Source organism: Bombyx mori, chromosome 11 (assembly GCF_030269925.1).
Source record: "Bombyx mori chromosome 11, ASM3026992v2".
NCBI lineage: Eukaryota > Metazoa > Arthropoda > Insecta > Lepidoptera > Bombycidae > Bombyx > Bombyx mori.
Window position 1 is genome coordinate 16362962 of NC_085117.1, and position 21104 is coordinate 16384065.

Here is a 21104-nt window from a genome sequence, read left to right on the forward strand (position 1 = left end):
GTTTCGTTCGTGTCCGTCTTTTAGGAAGTCAAAAAAAATACTGCTTAGCGGCAAGCTAGTCACGTACGCCCTCGTTCCATTTCTCTCTTAATTTTTTTATTCTTGTCAAGTGTCTGTCTTAGTCTACTCTGTGTCTAGTCGTTGTAGATCTTATGTCCCGTCAAAGAGGTTGCACGCCACGACAGATAGTTTAAAGAACCTGAACACTGTATGTATTTGGATTGTAATCACTTTGTATTTTCAGCATTACCTGGAGCCCCCACTGAAGTTAGACCTTCCGAAGTTACAGCGACCGCAGTTCGCCTGTCATGGACATATAACGGCCCAGAAGAACCCCAGTACTATGTCATACAGTACAAACCTAAAAACGCTCATCAGGTAAGAAGACTAAATAAATTAATGCTTCGATGATTCTATAATAGGAACGGACTTCATCAACGTGAAATTAATTTTGGGATAGCTTTATTTATGTATTCAAACAAGGCGTCTTATTTCACCGGAAACATTACTTTCCGATTTGCTATTTCGAATTAATACAAGCGTTACTCGTTAAAATAGATTACAAATGGTCCGTATACAAAGTATAGTTTGCATTTATTTGGGTTATATCTATTCTACATTACGCTATTTAGCTTTGTCTCTCGCCTCCCAAAAAAATATTCGTATATTGTTTGACGTGTGAGAAGATCTTACTTTTGGAGATCGTTCTAGATCTTCTAGATAATTTCACTACTGTCAAAAATCAATCAGCTGTTGTGTTGGTTGATTTTATTATACCTGTTACGTGACAATCATTTTAGATAAATTATAATAAAAATGGCAATCAAACTATATTAAACAAAGACTTTCAACTTGTGGAGTTCACTGGGTGCGTTATTTATTACGCCAGAGCTTCATGTTAGAAATGAATAAATTCAAAAACCTAATTACTCAATTATCCCCAAAAAGTTAATACGAAAAAAAAATATAATTTTATTGTGGATTTAAAATATAAGATTCGATTAAAACATAAATGATTCCTTCTAAAACATTCAGAATTAATCTAAGCAATCCAAGTCCCGGGAGTCCTAGCGATTTGCGAAACGAGACAGAGACGGGCTTCAAATAATCCAACTCATTTATTTTATTTCATTTTGTAAAATAAACTTACGGAGTTACTTCTTAAAGAAGCTTCTTCTGTCTAATTAGTGTAGTCAATAGTGCTGTGGGGGTTATCATAGAATCCTATTTCTTTTGTGTTATTTAGTTTAATAACTGTATTTTTTAAATGTGCAAACATTGAAGAGTTATTTTTATATTAAGATGCTATTCAGCTAGGCGTATATCTGGTTCGCTCGGATATATTAAAAGTATTTGTATTATTTCATAACATTTTTGCAAAGGTATTTTTGCAAAGGCCTTATTTGAAAAAAACCAAAGTTTTCTTACATTAAATGAGTTGACGAGTACACTGTCCACTCACCATTAAATGGTAATCTGAACTTATAGAAAATATAATGTTACTGCCGCAGTCCATCTTGAGGTCTATGGCTTCAATTAGAATCTTTGAGTACAGAACGCGGTGTATGCTTCGCGACAGAAATCATAGTGTGCGTAATTACTGGTGGTAGGACCAAACGTGAGTCTTCACGGGTAGGTACCACCACTCTGCCTATTTCTGCCGTGAAGCAGTAATTGCGTTTCGGTTTGAAGGGCAGGGCAGCCGTTGTACTGTTAAAAGTGAAACCTTACAACTCATGTCTCAAGACGGGTGGCGACTTTACGTTATAGATGTCTATGGGCTCCGGTAACCACTTAACATCAGGTGGGCCGTGAGCTCGTACACACACCTAAGCAATAAAAAAAAGAAAAAAAAAGCAATAAGTAGGATAGTTAGGTAGAACACGTACGTATTGGGTTTACGTCCAAATTTGCCAGAAAGAAGCTTAATTAAAGAGAAGATTTCGCTGAAGTTAAGGCAATGTGAAATTAACAACAAACGCTTATATCCTCCGAACAATAGCCGTAAACACCCATCACTACTGGAGGATCCTATGATATTTCTATTATTTTTTTTATTGCTTAAATGGGTGGACGAGCTCACAGCCCACCTGGTGTTAAGTGGTTACTGGAGCCCATAGACATCTACAACGTAAATGCGCCACCCACCTTGAGATATAAGTACTAAGATCTCAGTATAGTTACAACGCCTGCCCTACCCTTCAGACCGAAATGGATTACTGCTTCACGGCAGAAATAGGCAGGGCGGTGGTACCTACCCGCGCGGACTCACAAGAGGTCCTACCACCAGTAAAGTACCGAATCTTTTGTGCTGGTTATTTTGAATTGTACATTTTTGTATTTTCATTGTAGGCCTTCAGCGAGATATCTGGAGTGATCACCCAATACTACTCCGTTACGAATCTATCGCCTTACACTGAATACGAGATGTACGTCATTGCGGTCAACAACATCGGCAGGGGACCTCCGTCTTCACCGGCGGTCATCAGTACCGGAGAAACAGGTATGACGAATAATTCAATATCGATTGTTCTGCTGTGAACTTAAGGACGCTTTTCGATTGCTATCAACCACAACCATGGTACCTTCGACTGATATAATATCGTGGGTACACTTTATGCAAAAGGCCTCGCAAATGGAACACGCATCAAGGTTTAAATTTTTTTTAAATATTCATGATCGTATTGGGCTCATAGTAAGCAATCTTTTTATTGACTTTGTTATTAGCAACGATCATAATTTGTCAAACTCAAATGCTATTTCAATGACCGAATGCATTGTACTGTCAATAAAATACCAACATTGACCTTTTACTGTGAAGGTTCTAGAAGGCGAAATAAAACAAAATTAACTTCATTATTAAAACAGGTAAAATAATTTAAATGAATTTTTAGTACCAATTACAATTAATCAACTGGTTTATAATACACGTTATTCTTGGTTGTTATAATTAAAAAGTTACGTACAAATTTCTTTCGGTCAAAATAGATTCAGTCTCACTTCATTTTATACAGTAGCAGTAGCGTAGTTCTGTTTGTGGGAATAGCCAGAAACAGAACGTCTTTTTATCTTAAAACATCTTCCGAAGCCCTTGTTCCCAAATAAATATATTCATATTGGTATAGCGTCCAGGAAATACCGTCACGGATTCAATTTAATTTAATTAAAACCCTGAATAATTGCCTTTCGTTTATTCGAACGCAAATGACAATAATGAAGCTGATTCATTGGGTAATATTGAGCAAAGTTTTGGGATCGCTTTGAATTGTTGATTAAATTTCAAAGTTCAGTCTACAAAGGTGAAATTTGAAAACGATAGAGCTACGTTAATTCTTTTAAGGGATCGAAGAACTGTCATAGTTTTAAAATTATTTTTAACCTTGTAAAGAACAGATAGAGCATGAAGATTGTCCACACGAAATATCTTTAAGCGCTATCTAATTATAAAATAAAGAAACCATTTTTATTGCTAAGATCTGTATGAAGAACTAAATCATCGTACCAGCTGTAAAAAACATTGTAAGAAGAGATAAAACTTAATAACAATGTGATACCTGAGAAATACATACTTAATTAAAAAACCAAACCAAATTTTCTGTGAATTATTACAAATTAAAGTTATAAGATTTATTTTTTTATTATTTAAAAGGGTTAATGTTTAAATTAATTAATTATAATTGGTACGATGAAAACTACGAAAAACAATATCACCTAAGGCACAGATCTGTTCGCTTAGTGCGAGTTTTTAACGTTCTCGAACGTGTAAAAGTTAAATCAAATTTGTATGGATTTTGAACGTTTGCCTACGTTTGCCGCTAGGGGCGCTGTTCCGTCTACATACAAATTTGAGTTACTTTTACGCTATCGACAACGTTAAAACAACTCACACACTAAGCGCACCGATATACAATGTACATACATATGTACGTATTCGCTGCTTAACGTTCAGGCTAATGGAGTGGAAAACTTGTTCCGAACTCAAATTAAACTGCTTTTTAAGTTAAAATACGTTTCGGAATTGAATATGATAGATCATAATAACAATATTTTCGTCAAAAAAATTATTTGAGGAATTAGAATCGAAGCCGAAGTAAAATTTGATTAATTCAAAATTATGTTCACAAACCTTTGGTCAAACTTAAATTTGTAAAGTAAGTTGACTTACCTTTTCTAGTAAAATTGTATTCCATTAGGAAAACGCAATAAAATTGCTTTTATTAAAAAAAGGTTTTGTTATAAGTTATATACAGAAGAACAGTCTATTTGAAATGCCAATAAAACCTTACGCCGCCATACGAACACGTCAACCACCGATTTTACATCAACTCAATTCCGGAACAGTAAAATCCACATGAAGTATCAACAATAAAAACATATCCGCTCCGCATACATACACGAACATCGCTTTATTTTCGTTTCATTTCTCTTTACCGCTTCCGATTATCTATTAATTTTTGGATGGGTTCGTTTCTGAGTTTTTGAGGTTCGTTTTTTTTTTTACGATTTTTCATGACTGCTCTTTGTCGCGATTGTCGACGTTCGCGGACGATACCTGTAAGTTTCGTTGTGTGTCTCTTGTTTTACTGTTTTTTATTTTGTTTGCACAGTTTTTTTTTCTTTTGTTCCTTTGTAGAACTCGGTTCGGGTGTAGACGGTTTTCTTCTTAACGATGCTAATTGTTGGAATGTCTTCAATTGAATCTAAAAAGGTTGTAGATAGATTTTCCGATGCGGAAATTAGGTACTAACCAAACTTAAATGAAAAAGATATTCCATTAAATCGCATCAATAAAGACTTTTTGATAACTTAAAATTTCGTGAACCAGCCAATTCAACGCGAAAAGAGTTCGTGACACAAATAGACACATTACTTGTATAAATACATTTTAACTATTTTTTCGTTGTTTATATGTATTTCCTACATGGAAAATATATATTATCGGACTCTTCTCAATTTTTATTTACTGATAACCTGTCGTCTCAATAGCTGCTCAACAAAAACAACTGACAAAGAGTAAGGAAAAAGGACTGAAATGATTTGACTTCGCCAATTTTGATATAGATTGCTATGTGAAATCTATATCTAATGATAATACAAATGATTAACATTCAGATGATCACACTCTTGAAGACACGCGGGGCGTATATAAATCTTAGCCCGTATATACCGGTGTACGAAATAAACACACTAAAATGTCATGAAGCGAGAACGTGCTTACACTTCTTTTAAATTCGAATTATGCTAGTACTTATTACCAATTCTGCTTCGTTATCAGTCCGTTCGTTCGTAAAGTAATAGGCATAAAGTCCAAAATAAAAACACGTACCGAAATAATAATAAAAACAGTTGCAATTCGATTTCGTGTAGGTACTAGGGCAAATTATAAACCGTCTATATTACGTATACTGAGGTAGCTAATAGATTTAGTGAGTGTTTTGTTTTATTTCATCATGCACCATTTCGTTCTAGCCGTGTTATAGGATAATAATAAATGTGGATACTTTTAATGAGTCTAATGAGTACTTTATGATCGTTTAAAATATTTAATTAAAAATAATAATTAAATGTACGTTTTTTTTTTTTACTATTTACAGTGGATTCTGTATATGGAGGCGCCAGTGAGTATACTTAAGTATAATTATAGATTTTTATTACCATTATTACACTTTAGAAGGTAAAACCATTTATTATAAACATTACTTTTCATTACTGCACATGTCTGGGTGATCCTACCAGGTGGCTTATGAAATCGGTCTCCCATCTGTGACAACTAAAAAGCTATCACAATTATTCAAATTTTAAACTAAAGTACAAAGTTTCTAGTTTAACTTGACGTTTTTCCATGAGTGTACATATAATTGCACACAATATAAGTGAAGGGCAATAGTATGGTTGTTTGCCATAAACACGTCATTACGGATCTTCCCGATCCATTAACGGTGCTTTTAGGTACCTCAAGCACCGGTCACCGTCCTCGCCGAACCCGTCGCTTGCGACGAAGGGCTCGACGGGTAAATTGGCCCATAGATACAGCCCACTGAGTTTCTCGCCGGATCTTCTCAGTGGGTCGCGTTTCCGATCCGGTGGTAGATTTTGCGAAGCACTGCTCTTGCTAGAGCCAGTGTTAGCAACACTCTCGGTTTGAGCCCCGTGAGCTCACCTACACGTCAAGGAGAAGCTGAAATAGCCTCTCAAGGTTTTCAGCATAGGTAGGGGGGAAAAATATGGTTGTTTTGTTTTAAATATATTTACAGGGAAATTCAATAGTAATAAATGCAACAATCAATATGGCACAAATCGCATTATGTTTATTGTAATATACGACTATTTGACTCTACGTGAGGAAGAACATTATTAAATATTATTATAATATACAGTGAAGGAAGATTGTTTGTTCATTCTCTGTGCACCGTTAATCCAGTTGACTTGAAACATCATAATGTAAAATGTGTATAATATGCCGTGTGTAGAATTTTAACAGATGAAAAGGTCATTGACTTATCATAAAAGTAACTTTCAAATTGGAACAATCGTACGGTCGTTTTTCTTCTCGAAATTTCGACGAGTATGATACGCAAGAGAAAGGAAACATTGAGATACACACACAACAGAATAATTGGTTCGCTGCGGTATCCCGGCACGCATACATTCCGCTCTTGCGTAATGTCAAAGCTATCGCATCTAATTTCCCGCAAAATGTAATATTATTAAATTTAGCTTCTAAGCCGTGTCTCGGATTACCGACGTGTCACAAGAAGCTTGCTGAAAAATTACATGTTGATGAAAATGAGAATTTGCTAACGTGACAGGTTTATGTTGAAAGGAAGCAGTATAAATACGATTACGTTATTACTTTTAGACTTAAGATGTACTAAGTAGTCTTGAGATCGTAAAATAGAAAGAATTTAGGTGAATATCTGATAGGTTGTGGTTGTTTATGAAATATTTCATCAGCGCTAATTATCTAATTTATAAGTGATGAAAACGTGTTTTATGGGAATAATAGTTAATGTCCTGATTCACAAGGTATCTCGTAGAGAATCAGTCATTCAGTTCCTCTGAGGATCCGTCAGTGAATTCCTATGAGAAATTTAATAAACTGATAAACATACTTTTACGTTCATAGCATCTTCTCGTCACCTACCTCTTTTCGTGGCCCCCTCTCACTTCACGTCCGACTCAAGCGATGGGGCAACGCAAACCCACCGTCGCCCTAAACATGTCTTGTTATTTTTTTCTTCTTTTTCCCTTCCTAAGCTAGTACCTAGAGGGGCTCGGATCCTCCTGATCCTCTCACGTTGCTTTTAGGCACCCCAAGCACCAGTCACCGTTCTCATCGACTCGTCGTATAGATTAGGTCGAATAGGTAGATTCAGCGAAGTTCCGTTCTTAATTACTAAGGCTAGTTAGTGTTAGTAATCTCTCTGAGGTTGAGCCCCGTGAACTCACCTACCAGTCCACGCGCAGTTATAGTAACTACTTCTGTTACCAATTAGTAGGGAGAGGGACAAAATGCCTACAATAAGAACTAGATTTTTGCAAGATTTTTATTAATTAAATTAGATTTGTACATTAATACCACGTTCAATCTTCATGACGATTATAATATAAATTTAAATTCGTGTGTACCCAAAAAAAGTTTGAACTACTTCAATTTTTTTCTAAACCGTCGATCAGAAACTAAAAGTCTCACTGATACATTATTAATTTTCTCGAACAAAAAAGAAACTTCAATATCGTTAGGTTGCCAATAAAGAAAGGGGAAGTTCGAAAGGCCGGCGACCCGTGATTTTTCACGAGATTATAATATTTTAATATCGCATCGCACCCTAAAACTTATTGTTTCGCCTTTCCCTTGTTTCCGAGGGATTTTTCATTGAGCAACGCCCTTTATAGCTGTAGATCTTGTTAGCATTAGCCATTGTACAACCGACTGCAAACTTGTCCCGTTTGTATATATATAATATTATTTTTATATTTTTTTCTATCGCAACGTAATTGAGATGAGCCGACTTGCTTCTTAATTTGACACTGCGGTTTCATAACATTACTTCGGTAATGGTTCCTTAAATGAATTCCGTGAGGGGAAAACCTTAAGCTGAGTTTTCACGAGTTTCGTTATTATATACAGTTTTATTCAGTCTCGGGTTTATTACGACAACGACGATTTGAATAAAGTCGGTCCTTTTAAATTTCTGCTCTGCTTGTAAAGAATTTTAGAATTTGTAAACCTTGGTAGGAGAGTGTTATGGGTACAATTGGAGTTTGTGATAGGACTGAGCTTATTGAAGAAACCGGATAAGATTGTGCCTGGATCAAATAGTGGATGTTTGTCGGTTTTGAATTTTTATCTGTGTTAGTTTCTTATCATATTTTGTTCGTTGGTTACACTCTGTTTACTGCGAATGTTTTAATTTTGAGGACCATACCTATTTGAGTAGCCGATATAAAAATGTAAAAAAAAAACTACCCACGAATCTGTTAAAAAAAACAAATTTGTTCTTCTGCTGCGTTGATATTTGTTAAAAATTTCGCTTTAAAAAGCTTTTATGATTCGACTTTTAAAAAACTGGCACTTGTGTTATCTTGGTGCGAAAGCGAATATTTAGGCGGACGAAACTGCGGAATATACTTTGTATTTTTATACAACTATTAACGTTAGTCTTCCTCGTGATTTAATATCTTTCATAGGTTTTGCTCCCTTAATCTTTATTGGTTTAGCGTCGAGCTACGTCTGTCTTATTACATTTTCTATGTTAAGGGGAAAATATATGATTGAAATACAATATCATATCGTTTCTTTTAGATACTATGCGTAATTTGTGATATCCAAATAAATAAAAAACTCGTAAATAATTATAAGCGAAATTATTTTTTTATGTTATAGGAAACAATTAATAGTGCTTAAGAAAAGATAAACATTTGCTTTAATAAATAAAATACATCTAACCAATACGTTGTCATAAAAAAGCGTGTGAAAAATTCTCGCTTGATGCGAGAAAGAGAAATGATTCTATATCAATAATCGCTAACAAAAAGCGCTTACATCTCGCAACTTTGGTAGCCGATTTCAATTATCTCTTTTAAACTCTGTAGTCTTATATTTCATTGTATTTGTTTTTGCTCACTAACCCTTTTTCGTTTTATTGCCACGATCTAAGCCAACTATAATTTTATAGTCAACGTCAATAGCAAAACTGAAACTAGATTATAACATATTTCTTTTAGGCTCGGGTTTATTTCGTTAATTTTATTATTCACCGTCGAAATTGAACAGCAAACTGTTTTGAATCGAGTGCACGTTTATCGAAAACCTCACCTGATTCAACCTTTTCTTCTTCTTCAACCCGTGTCCCCCCAATGCTGATTGTAGGTCTCTATATATTTTTGTTGACAATTAAACCTTATTCGTTTCTAAATAAAGCACACATTTCGTTCAAAGAGCCCGGTTCAGCGCCGAAGAATGTTCAAGTCCGTCCACTCAGCTCCAGCACGATGGTGATACAATGGGAAGAACCGGAGACGCCTAACGGTCAAGTCACCGTAAGTTTCTCTACAAAAATGTTTCCAATTGAAAGTATATATGAATGAATGAATGATGAATGAATGATGATGAATGAATATATGAATGAAATATGAATAAATATTTGGTATTAGTTAACTTCAAAATTGGAAGATCTTGAAACATCTACGTAGATATAAAATACACAAATATTACTGGTGGTGGGGCGTATTGTGAGCCTACACAGGTAGGTGCCACCATCCTGCTTAGTTCTACCGTGAAGCAGTAATGTGTTTCAATGTGGAGATTTCATTCGCCGCCGACGCACGACGGGTGTCGGTGTTTACGTTGTTGATGTCGATGGGCTCCATTAACTACTCACACCAGGCGGGCCGTAAGCTCATCTGCCCATCGAAGCAAGAAATAAAAATACTTTAACGCGAAAATTTATCAGAAGTCATTAAAAAATAATATTACTTTTGACACTTTTGTGAAGTTATCATAAAAGCCTATTCAGAGGCCAGTTACAGAATTAGGTATTTATGTGATTAAAAGTACTTTTACTCTTTAATCTCGGACGTATTATTTGAGCTCAGTTTTTTTTTTGTGAGTTTCATCTAGAATACTATCCGTGGGTGTCATTAATGCGACTAAGGGATTTCTGGAGAATAGACAGTAACGTTCTCTAAGTGTCATACCAGTCGCATTGCAAACAGCATTAACTGGTGATAGGGCTTAAACTTGCACGAGTGGGTTCCATAAACCTGTCTATTTCTACCTGGCTACATCTTCAGGCTTGCTGAGTGAGACATGACTGAAGGTGGGTGGTAGAATTCGTGTTGATGTCTATGGCCCCCAGTAACCGCTTGACATTAGACTGGCCGTCCTTGGTCCAGGCCTCATACACAGCACAGACAAAAAATATTTAAATTGCAACTTAGAATATTTTTTTTCCTTAAATTAAAACAAATTGTGAAATTATTTAACAGGGCTACAAGATATTTTACACTACGGATCCATCGCAACCTTTACAGTCTTGGCACTCTCATATGGTAAGTACCTTACTGATCTCTTTTTGCAAAAGTAATGCTAAGATAAGTAAATAAATTATTAACCCATATAAAGAGACAGACAGAAGAATAAAACGTAGTAGATGAAAATATAAATTCCATTAATCGAATAAAACCTAACCTATTTAGACATTTACCAAAATATTCGTTAACAGTCAATAACAACAAAAATAGTCAGTGCTCGATTAGATTTGCGTTCGAATTCAGTATTTCTGTTATAGATATTTGATATTCTGAATGAAGAATTCAAAAGGTATACTTACCGAACGAATTATTTTTGTTCAAAATATACAGTAGCATATACAAAACCCCTCAAAGAGTAATAGAACTAGATTCTATTCAGTACCGTATTGAATGCAGATGGACAACAGTCACTTGACAACGATAAGCGAGCTAACCCCACACACGGTGTACACGATAAGAGTGCAAGCGTATACATCCGTTGGACCCGGTCCGATATCTGCTCCAGTTCAAGTGAAAACCCAACAAGGTAAGCGAAAACACACTGAAAGAATCTTCATTGCAGTAAAAGTTAAAGGTACTGAATACAAATTCTCGGGAGATGTGATGATAATCATAACACTTCTCCTTTGAGCCACAACTTTCCTATTAATCCCTGTTCAAAGATGAAGTCGAAGAACCAATTGCACAACAACCGCTCTGCACGTCAAGCACAAAAAACTACCGAATTGGTAATATAAACAAATCGAGTCCTCGATACGAAAACTGATCATTACATTAAAAGGTAGTACTTGATAGCCAGCCCTTGAGATTTACGTTACCGTATAACAAAACAATCTTCGTGCTGCTAAAATTAATTCTTTTTACGGACGGCAAGCGCGCTGGTTAAATCCTATACATTTTTTCTCAATAGCGATACGAACACTTTTTCGATAATCATTCGTGTTCGCCCCTCTGCTCTGCTCCTTCGAATCGGAACGCTAGTTTCAGTCTTAAAAAGTATTTATGCCAAATCAGTAACTAATCTGCACGGTTGTGAACATATTTTTGACTGGATCCTTCATTTAAAAACAATAATTTAAAAAGTTTTTTTTTCGCATCAAGGAGTACCGTCGCAGCCATCGAACCTCGTTGCCACGGAAGCTGGTGAAACATCTGTGACTCTGTCGTGGAAACGACCAGCTCACGCCGGCGACAACATCGTCTCTTACGAACTCTATTGGAACGATACGTACGCTAAGGAGCATCATAAAAAGTAAATATCCACACAATATCTTTGAGACCTTTCCTTATTATAGACGCAATTTCAAATATTCAAAATATCAATCACATTTACACATGTTACATATAAAATTTATGTTACAATGCTACTGAGAGTATTTTGGATAAAACTAAACGATAAATAAATACTACCTACTACTTACAAGTCTCCATTTTTTTTATAGATTTTAGTTTGTAAAGCACTTTAGTGATGATATGCCCATAAAAATGTATCATAATTTACAAAATAGTTTGACTTATCACGATTATTCTTTGATTTGCCTATCTGAAATTTGGAAACCAATTGCAAATTACTATTGAAAATACGTAAATAATACCTAAACATAAATACATATGTACGCCCGGTTTTAGTGAGCTTATATTCTATGAAGCCGCAATACATATGACGGCAACTGTATATATATGCCTTCGGCATACGTGTTTGTAAGCGGGCTTTGTATTATTTAGACATCGGCAATGCTAAAAGCACAGCCTGCTAACTTAGGCTTAGTATTTTTCCCAGATTTTTGTATGTAAAGAAATTACCGTAATTATCATTTCCGAACCAGACGCATCCCGATAACGGAGACATACACCCTGAACGGTCTGTATCCGAATACGTTGTACTACATCTGGCTAGCGGCGAGGTCTCAGCGAGGGGAAGGCGCCACCACACCCGCCATAGCCGTCAGAACCAAACAGTATGGTACGTGGGAACAAAGTACGGTAATGAAGGAGTGTACGTGTCTTGTGTGAGTTGTGTAGACAGCGCTATCGAGAACGATCCATGGAACATAAATAACCAATCGCGAATTGGGATTGAAATTAATAATGAACTCACCGTACAATCAAAAATTCACTCGAATAACAATTACGAAATTAAACAATAATCAGAAAGTACTCGCCGAACGAATTGGCTTCTTGAACCCTTTTACCGTAACGAAATATTCAGGGAACAATTTGTAAGGAATGCTTTTAAGTAATCTAACTTTACGTTTCGCATCGAAGTTCAAATTTTCGTATATTTCTTATCATTTAGTCGGACAGATTTGTGTATTTATAAAGAGGGGATCATTCTCGGGTAAGCGCTTTGAAAAGATGTGAGAGTGATTGAATTATGTTGTGAGTATTCCAGGTAACTCCAATGTAATATTTCACATAAGAGCACCTGCCCGGCACGCTGCCAGTAATTCAAGCACCAGCACCAGTTTTATATCACAATAAGTGTTTCGTATTCGTTAACTTATCGAACGGGCAAAGTATTCGCAAACGTCATCCCTTGACATTTCCGTCAATACGACTTGCGCGTACAGTGCCTCAGTAGGAGCTTCATGTTGTATGTAGGTCAGTTTAAAAAGGGTCACCCTTAAAAGTTTTTTTTTAACTTAACATATAGTGCTAACGACACGAAGTGCTAACTACGGTCGTATCCTTTGATCTAGGGTTCGATTACTTCCAGATAGATATAGAAAGTAATCTTCGTGTTATTAGCAAAGAAAATAATAGTATTCTTCGGCAGGAAAAAGCGTGACGGATGAGAAATAAAGGATGTATGGGCGAGCGGATTCTACACGACACTTTTACTCATAGAAATATCAATGTGCATGCTCGATTGTTTACCTTGACGACTCGCTCGTTTTCTGATTATGTTTGAGCACCATTTATTTTTTCGATCGCATTCAGTGATTGCATCGGAGCCAGAATAGGAGTTCGCGTAACCGACGTGACGACCGTCGCGAGTTTGAGTTTCAGGTGACGGGTCGCGGATAGTATTCTCCCGAGGGGGGGCGCGTTTCATGTAGTCATTGATGAGCTTGTTTAGTTCCCGGGGCGCCGCCGATGAACGTGACCGCGGTGCCGATCTCGCCGACTGCCGTGCGCGTGTCATGGCAGCCGCCACCCGCCGAGCGCGCCAATGGGAGAATCGCGTACTACAAGCTACTATGCGTCGAGTCCGGCAGGGGAGATTCGGAGGCTTCCATCTTGAAACTCAAACAGAACCAAACGTCTGTCGTTTTGGATGAATTGAGACGTTGGACGGAATATCGCATCTGGGTGCTGGCGGGTACCAGCGTGGGCGATGGACCCGCCTCCTACCCGGTCACTGTACGCACGCATGAAGACGGTACGTGTCTACTAACTCATTCGTTGATCTAACATCTCATTCGTTAACCATCACGTTCAATTTCATGTTTGTCTCCGTTATAAATAAATTCAATTTCTAACGAATCAGGCCCACGCAGTCCATCCTAAACAATAATTACAAGTATAGTAGACTACATATAAAATTTTATACAAGAAACACCACTATGTTTCTTCATATTTATAATAAAACAAGCTACGTGTTCCTGAATTTAAAATAAGAAATCATAAAATTGAACGTCAAAAAGCCAAAATCATGATAAATTGATCAATCATTTAATTATATTTTACATTAACAAAGTTCTTTGGCTACGCTATATCAGAGGAGTTATAACAAGTTCATAACTTTAAATTTACTCCGAATTAGCTATGAATTATTAAAATAAATTTCCTCTTTATAACTTTATTAGTTCAATCCTCTGATGTTTCGACTGTTTAAATTGTCTTAATTTACATTGATCTTAATGGATTTAAATAATACAAATTTTATCATACTTGTACTAACATAAGTTAAATTGACTGATATCTTAGTAATTTCATTCGCTGCCTTTTGTTTGAGTTTGAAAAGTAATAAAATTTCGTGAATGATATTACTAACTATAATAAATGTACGACTTAAGCAGATCGACACAGAATATTCACATGATAAAGTTTCACGTTCAATTTGCGTTCTGTTTTGGTCAATTTTTAATAATAACAAGGCAACTGTGGGAGGCCGGTGGTGGTGGTGGTGAAAATATTTAATTTCATTTTTCATGTCATGCTAGCGATGTGCGGACACGGAAAACCAAAAGATACTAATGTCATTTTTTTTCTTCTGTTCCTTTTATGAGCATATAGCGGGATTCTAATGGAGGTCAATTCTCGTAACAAAAGTTTTACTATGCTTGCCGATTAATGTTACTCTGTAATCATTACACTGGTTATCATTATTGTTTTCACTGTTGTAATGTTGCTGCTGTACGCTGCAGCAGAATGTTTCCACTCACTGTCACATGTAATGATTTTGTGTAATAACGCGTATCATTGAATCGTCACATTCTCAAATTAAGATGGCACTCACTGAAATGCAAAACGTTTATATATTTGCACTTGACATAGTGTCGACGGCACTGTTTATATTCACTTTTGGCGCACAGTTGTTCAGTATTTAGCGATGAACACAGTTTTGCATGCTTTCTTTAACGACACAGCACCGTTTTGTTCGGTTGATTTCACTGAGCACCGGATAGGTTCAAGGGCTGCCGTACGCAATCGTTATTATTATTAAATTGCGTTAGGCAAAACACTGCACTTTTAGGATGCACTCAGCACATAGCGACGACACGAGGTGAGAGAACGAGTGCGAGACACATGACGCTGCGACCGGCGGATCGCTCGACACGATCACAGCCGCTTTCCGACGCAAATAACCGCAGCAGCAAAAGCGCCGGTATTTGCTCGTAAAGCTATTGACCGTCGAGCGACCGTCGGTCGTGAGGTTCGACACGCACCACGGCCCGAGCGCCGCATTTGAATACCAATACCGTCCACACCACACGCGCGCATGCTACTAAACTACTCACCGACTACTTCTCTACTCACTATACTATCTGACTACTATTCTTATAGCGGGAATGACAGGCCGAAGCACAGTCCCGAGGATCCACTAAATTAAAAAAATAACAAGTATTTCAATTGGCCTTTCGGATCTGAAGGATTAGATCCTTGACCATCTTCGCCTGCTCAATTGCACAGCTCAGTTACATAGACTACGCGCTATTTCTATCTCTATCTCTGTCTCTCTATCTATTTGACTTGCTCTTGTGCTACGATTTCTTGCAAGTAGCAACTTCATTCTCGCATCTCTTCCTTCTTCTGTATTTTCTGTCAGACTATCGTCGTGCATGCACACTAGATATTGTTACAATACAAAAAAACTATATTGCCTAAAGTTCGCATTGCCGTATAAATGAACGGGCGGGCCTCAGAGAACGCAAAGAGACAAACGATCGTCAAACACTTTTAAGTATATTTTTTAAATAAAACAACTGTACATTTTAGAAGAGCACAATCAGCGGACACTGACACTGTCACAAATATCACAGAGGATACACGAGGTACGAGTAAGGCACACACACAGAAGCAACGAAGGGCGCACATTGACAAGTTTCACACAAATGAAGCACACATACATAGACTGGCGCCATCGTCGCGTTAATCAATACATGTGCGTGTGAGTGACTTCTCTACACCGAGGGACAAGAAATGGTTACATCGAGCTGTTTTGTCTTTTTCTACACATGCTTAATGCCAAAAATTATATAACGTGTATCGAAATACACACGTGTATCGAAAAACACACTTTATTCTGGCGTAGGAAAACTCATTTCCGTTTTGCACAGCAAATCTAAAGAAAAAGGCAATGCACGCAAACTGAACGAGGCCGCCGTCCAAAGCGGCTTAAACCGAACGCGTCTTCAAAAGACCAGAAAATATTACGTGGAAGTAAAATAAGAGTGCCCCCCTATTTGCCGACAAGCGTTCTACTCGTAATCTCTCACTTAGTAGTTCCGTTCGCCCTGCAATGTTCGCACAATTTGTCTTAAATGTATTTGAATGCGTTTTTCTCTTTTTTTCTCTCGTCACTGACTTTGTATGGGCCGCTGGTAACCCGTACAGCTATAAGGAGTGAGTATAAATTATTATAGTGCTTGTATTGTGTATTTGTGCTTGTGCCTATGCTTCTATATAGATGTCTTCCTAGTAACTCAATCTGTATACGAGCAGACTGCAAGCGGTGACCTTTTCGCGGCATGTCTTTGTAGACACTGTAATTGACTTGGTGTGTACTTTTCTGATCCTAACTCGACCAAAGTCCCGAGTCTGATCCAAAGCATGGCCCCTTGCAGTGTGTAATACAAATTATTAGTTAGCAATGCGGCTTATGGATTATTTTAGACACTAACTAAATGTGACTCTTTAGCTTGACGATTTTAGTTAAACTAAATGATGTGGATTGGAAGGTAATGGATTTTTATTTGGTTATGGTGTTGTGAAAGGGCGTAAATGAAAATGTCTCAGTGTGTGTTGGTATTCAAATGCCCGATCGAGATGCTGAAGGCGTGTTTAGACACTCGCCACGACCGAAATACTCTATCAGCATCGAAGACGGCGACTACCGACCGCACGGTTAAATTATTACGTTTGCATCGCTTCCCGAAAACCTATTGACGCGGACGCTTCTAATTTAGTTCCCTGAAAGTTGCTTTAGATAGTTCTCGAGCACGTTTCCCGTAGATGCTGATAGGGCATTTTAGGTCCACGACAAAGGAGTCCGGTCCAATCTTCTTAACATAATACTTGTATTAATACAGTGCCTGGTGAACCACAAGACGTCAAGGTGACAGCCATCAACTCAACCTCTATCCATGTTACGTGGAAGCCGCCACATGATAAAGATAAAAACGGAATCATCAGGGGCTATCATGTTCACGTCCAAGAAGTTAGAGAAGAAGTAAGAACGAATGAACGAATTAATTATAAAATATACAAAATGATCAGAAGAGTTTTTTGTAATAAAAAATGCATTTACAGGGGAAAGGTCTTCTCAACGACCCCATGCGTTTCAATGTAATGGATGACACGACATTGGAACTGAACGTTTCTGGCCTCCAACCGGACACACGGTACAATGTTCAGGTTGCCGCGCTGACAAGGAAAGGAGACGGCGACCGGAGTCCACCAGTATCTGTCAAAACCCCTGGCGGAGTGCCAAACAGACCCACCGTTAGTCTAAAGTAAGTAACTAACAAACATTATTTATGATTTTACGCAACTTTATTCTTCACATATTCGCATATAATTGTTAAACTTGAAAAAAGCTAAAAACTATTTCTTTCATATTTGTAGAATCCTGGAACGCGAACCAATAGTTTCTATCGAATTAGATTGGGCGAGACCTACACAGACATACGGAGACTTACTTGGATATCGATTACGATTCGGAATTAAAGATCAGCCGTTAGAGGAAATCAATTTCCCTGGTACCAAAGTGACGTCACATAGAATAAGTGATTTAGAACGAGGAGTTCAGTATGAGTTTAGAATAGCAGGAACAAATCAAATAGGCGTCGGACAAGAAACTATAAAGTACATGTTGACTCCAGAAGGTGCTCCTAAGGGACCTCCAACTAATGTTACATATCATTTCCAAACTCCCGATATCATAAGTATAACCTGGGAACCCCCTGTAAGAGCGGACAGAAGTGGCCAAATTAAGAAATATGACGTCCAATTTTATAAAAGAGGAGATCAGTCGTCATTATTAGAAAAAACCACTAACCAAACGAAGGCCGTATTCACGGGTCTGGAAGAGGACGCACATTACGTATTTAAGGTTCGTGCGTATACTGATCAGGGGCCTGGACCCTACAGCAAAGATATGACTGCTCATACCGAAAGAGATATCGGAAGAGCACCCATGTCCGTCAAAGCTGTCGCCACCTCAGAGTCAAGCGTCGAAGTATGGTGGGAAACATTCCGTTCCAGAAAGAAGATAATAGGCTATGTCTTATTTTATACTATGACGCCGGTTGAAGATTTGGACGAATGGCAACAAAAGAGTATACATGTAACACATTCGGCTGATTTGGAAAATCTGGAAACGTTTGCGGAGTATGCTATAGCAGTGGCTGCTAAAACAGCGGACGGATTGGGAAGGCTGTCGGAAAAGGTTACTGTTAAAGTTAAACCAGAAGAAGTGCCTTTACACCTAAGAGCTCAGGACGTGTCTACACATTCTATGACTCTGTCCTGGTCATCCCCGCTACGATTAAACCCTGTTAGTTATAAAATCTCGTACAATGCCATCAAAGAGTTCGTAGACTCGCTCGGTATGACACAGACTCAAGAGATACCTAGAAAAGAAATTATTGTTAAGCATAATAGAACATCATTTTCTATCAACGACTTGTCGCCTTTTACGACTTACAATGTAAACGTAAGCGCCATACCGAATGACGATTCGTATCGGCCGCCTAAAAAGATTACAGTGACGACGCAAATGGCCGCACCTAAGCCGATGGTCAAACCAGACTTCTATGGTGTTGTCGAAAACGAAATACTCGTAATTCTACCTCAAGCTTCCGAGGAATACGGACCTATCTCCCATTATTATTTAGTCGTAGTACCTGATGATAAGTTGCACAATCACAAGAATCCGGATCAGTTCCTAACAGACGACCTAATCAAGAATAACATGAGAACGGACGATGAAAACGCTCCCTACATTGCAGCCAAATTTTTACAGAGAAACATTTTGTATACCTTTCACCTCGGCAACGACGAACTGTACGAAGGATTTTTGAATAGAAAATTGAACCTGAACAAAAGGTATCGAGTGTTTGTAAGAGCAGTAGTAGACACACCTCAGAAACACTTGTATACATCAAGTCCATTTTCGGAATATCTGTCTTTGGATATGCGAGAAGCTCCTCCGGGTGAGGAACCTAGCAGACCAGATCCCAAGGATATTAATGGCGATCCTGAAATTCGAATAGAAGAGAACAGGAAAGAGGCGGGCATGGTTTGGGTTGTCGGGCCGATAATAGCCGCCCTAATGCTTTCGCTTTGCTTAGTGGTGTTGTTCTTTGTAAAGCGGCGGCGTCAACCGTGCAAAACTCCCGATCAGGCGGCGGTCACCAGACCTTTGATGTCCGCCGATGTTGGTTTTGGTGCTCCATCTGACCCCGTGGAAATGAGACGATTAAACTTCCAGACACCCGCGATGATCTCTCATCCGCCTATTCCGATTTCTGAACTAGGCGAACACATTGATAGACTGAAAGCCAACGACAATATGAAATTCTCTCAAGAATATGAGAGTATCGAGCCAGGACAACAGTTTACTTGGGACCATTCTAACATGGAAGTTAACAAACCGAAGAATCGGTATGCTAATGTGATCGCGTACGACCACAGTCGAGTCATCCTTCAGCCCATCGATGGAATTCTAGGCAGTGATTACATTAATGCCAATTATTGCGACGGCTACCGCAAACATAACGCATACGTAGCTACTCAAGGGCCGCTGCAGGAAACTTTTGCGGATTTCTGGAGAATGTGTTGGGAGCTACGCACGTCCACGATTGTTATGATGACAAAATTGGAAGAGAGAACTAGAATAAAATGCGACCAATATTGGCCGAGCCGCGGCACTGAATCGTACGGCATGATGAGCGTTACCATTGCCGAAGTTCAAGAACTTTCGACTTATTCCATACGTACTTTCCAAGTATCTAGGAACGGATGCGCCGAACGTAGAGAAATCAAACAGCTACAGTTTACGGCTTGGCCGGATCACGGCGTTCCCGATCATCCTGCGCCCTTCCTCCAGTTTTTGAGACGCGTTCGTGCCTTGAATCCGCCCGAAGCCGGTCCGCTGGTCGTCCACTGTTCCGCCGGGGTGGGTCGTACGGGGTGCTTCATAGTCATTGACTCGATGCTTGAGAGAGCCCGACATGAGCGCACTGTCGATATATACGGGCACGTGACCTGTCTCCGCGCTCAACGTAACTACATGGTGCAAACCGAGGACCAATACATCTTCATTCACGACGCCTTACTGGAGGCGGTTATCTGCGGCGACACGGAAGTGCCGGCGCGCAATCTGCACGCTCACATCCAGAAGCTGATGCGAATCGACTCTATCGAGAACATAACGGGCATGGAATTAGAATTCAAGAAGCTGGCGAACATGAAGGCGGACTCCAGTAGGTTTGTCTCGGCCAGTTTGCCTTGCAACAAGCACAAGAACAGGCTAGTCCACATCTTGCCGTACGAGTCTAGTCGGGTCTGCCTGACGCCGCGCGATGGCTCCGATTACATCAACGCGTCGTTCGTTGACGGATACAGATACAGGGCGGCGTATATCGCCACGCAGGGCCCCCTACCGGACACCACCGACGACTTCTGGCGAATGCTTTGGGAGCACAACTCAACCATCATCGTGATGCTGACCAAACTGAAGGAAATGGGCCGGGTGAGCACGTTTCTCCAACTATCTTTATGGTTTATATGTAAATACTGATGGCAGGACCCCTTGTAAGTCCGGGCGGATAGGTATCACCATCCTGCCTATTTCTGCCGTGAAGTAGTAATGCGTTTCGGTTTGAAGGGTGCGGCAGCCG

General features: G+C 38.7%; 1 long non-coding RNA gene across 5 annotated transcripts in view; it reads left to right on the plus strand.

Annotated features, from left to right (window-relative positions):
• Positions 1-21104, plus strand: part of LOC101742035 (tyrosine-protein phosphatase Lar) — a 448057-nt gene that overhangs the window by 419470 nt on the left and 7483 nt on the right. For 2 of the 5 annotated variants that reach the window (XR_009974350.1, XR_009974354.1), the window contains 12 exons: positions 245-378; positions 2353-2503; positions 5595-5618; positions 9443-9543; positions 10492-10554; positions 10933-11062; positions 11638-11788; positions 12363-12499; positions 13616-13918; positions 17292-17431; positions 17512-17714; positions 17827-20956. This is a non-coding gene — a long non-coding RNA (tyrosine-protein phosphatase Lar). The remainder of the gene's footprint in view (positions 1-244; positions 379-2352; positions 2504-5594; positions 5619-9442; positions 9544-10491; positions 10555-10932; positions 11063-11637; positions 11789-12362; positions 12500-13615; positions 13919-17291; positions 17432-17511; positions 17715-17826; positions 20957-21104) is intronic. The other 3 variants (XR_009974352.1, XR_009974351.1, XR_009974353.1) reach the window with 3 other exon arrangements.